Source organism: Ascaphus truei, chromosome 4 (assembly GCF_040206685.1).
Source record: "Ascaphus truei isolate aAscTru1 chromosome 4, aAscTru1.hap1, whole genome shotgun sequence".
In the NCBI taxonomy this organism is placed as follows: Eukaryota; Metazoa; Chordata; class Amphibia; order Anura; family Ascaphidae; genus Ascaphus; species Ascaphus truei.
The window spans coordinates 70,168,865-70,171,364 of record NC_134486.1 but is presented as its reverse complement, the minus strand read 5'-3'; positions in this window follow the sequence as shown (position 1 = coordinate 70,171,364).

The window sequence follows — 2,500 nt, the reverse complement described above, 5'->3', positions numbered from 1 at the left end:
GGTCTGTTTATTTTAACCACCATTATTTTAATATTTATGAACATTAAAGATTTTATTTTAATTATATAACTAATCATTCAGTTCAAGGAGCATGTGTGCTACATGTTAGGTTTCTTTCTCCCCTAGTGTACCATATTTAACCTATCCCATCAGCACCCCTCCTACACTACTCTAACTTCACTAAGATGAAGTGGGGCACCCCTATTGCTATCACTAATAAAATAAGGAATTTGTATGAAACTCCTGTAGTGTCAAAGAAATATACGACGCAAATTACCCAACCTAATCCGAACCCTAAAATCAGACCTACAAAAGTGGACATCTAAAAGGATCTCTGGATAGGAAGAATCCATAGTGTTAAATGAACTTACTCCCCCGTATTTTATATCTCTTCCAAACTCTCTCAGTGCCACTCAGATTGAAGGACCTGCACTCACTTCAATCCGACATCTCCAAGTTTATATGGGGAGGTAAAAAAACCAAGAGTCAGCAAAATGAATATGAAAAGGCCGGTCTGGCTGGGGGTCTAGCGGTACCTGCCTGTTATCATATTACAAAGCGGCACAGTTGAGCCAAATTGTGCAATGGCAGTCTGACCCGAGATCTAAGAGATGGGTCGAATTAGAGAGCGCAGCCTGTGAACCTATAGAATTACGTATCTAATCTGGCTCCCCAAAATGGTGCGAAAAGGCGCCAATGTGCGCTATCCTCAATGACCAACTCATTGTCAATCTGGGAGGCCTCAAAATTTAAACATTCCCTCACAATGACACACTCTATGATGTCACCCCTGTGGAACAATTCCGAGTTCGTGCCGGGCCTATCGGTCGGTAATATCTCAATTTGGAAAAAGAAAGGTTATAATCGGATTAAAGATCTGGAAGGCATGACAGAAAAGTTAAGACGTTTGATCACATCAGATTAGAAAAAGAGATCCCCCACTCAGAATTCTTTAGATACCTCCAGATCAGGGCGTTCTATAACAATTTGCCCCGTACCCACAATTGACATCCTTCGAAAAGTTCTGTCTGGCAGAGACCGACACAAAGGGACTTACCTCGCAGCTATACAGCGAAGTGATCAGTTCTAGCAAACAAGCCCATGAGATACCCTCATTTAGATCGCGTTGGGAAACAGACATCGGAGAATGTCTGGAAGACGAGGACTGGAGTGCTATTTTTCTAGCCACAGCAAAGTGCTCCATATGTACCACCCTCAAGGAAAACGCATATAAGGTCCTGATGCGATGGTACCTTACCCCACTAAAATTATCAAGGTTCGTGCCGGGATCCTCCCCGCTGTGCCCGCGCCAATGTGGAGGATCAGCAGACCTGCTACATATGCTGTGGTCTTGCCCGCGGATCTCCTCATTCCGGGAGACAATTAGACCTTTGGATACAGAGACTGTTTGATCTCACTATTCCCCCAGATCCGTGGCTGTTCTCTTGAACAGACCACTAGCGGGTCTCTCTAAAGCTCATAATAAACTTATTGCTCACTTTGCACTCGCAACGCGGTGTGAGATCGTAGCACTATGGAAAAGCTCAGACATACCAACCATCCCAAAAATTCGGAATCGTATTTGGTTTATCTGCCAGATGGAAAAGTTAACGAGTCTGGTTAACGACACTGGCGACAATTATCTAAAAGTCTGGACGCCTTGGTTGGCACAGACAGACATCTCGGGGTTAGAAAGGGCATCAATCTGCTATGATAGTTTCAAGGGTCCGTTCTCCTTGGGAGAGGTGTGCTACACCCATGCTCGCATAAGATGATTATATTTCAAACAGGTAGAAGAGTCTGTAATAAGTTGGATTTAACCAGAAATGCAAAGTCACATATGATTTAAGGAATTTACATCAGAAAGACTATTTACATGGCTGTGCTCAGTGTCTCATACCTTTTCAAGGTGCTGGATCCGTGCAGGCTGGAGTGGATATACAGATAGAATAATGATGGATGCTACAGTAGGAACTCTTATAATACAAACAAAGAACTTTATTCACAGCCATTGATAATGCTCTACAAGCATGGGACATACTTCTCATTGACATTAACTGTTGTCAAACAATATAGTACTACAGGCAGTCCTCGGTTATCCGACGCAATGCGTTACTCAAAATGGCGTCGGATAGCGAAACGTTGTAAAGCGAAACCCGTTTTCCCATAGGAACACTGTTTAAATGAAACGTTCCGTTCCTGAAGGCATTTTTAATGCTAAAATACACATAATATTTTACTCAAACAATAAGGTATGCTGCACACACATACATTATGATGTAAAGATTCTATTTATTGAATCCAGAACTGTATAATAAAACTGTTAGACATGTTTAAAGGCATACATATACCACAAAACCTTCACACAGACTGATCTGGATGATTTCCCTGACTGCAGCTTTCTGATTGACATAATGTTGCAACTTTACAAAGCGCCGTAAGAGCGTCGGATAAGCCATTTTGGCGTCGTAAAACCGGCCATAGGGATGCATTGGACAGC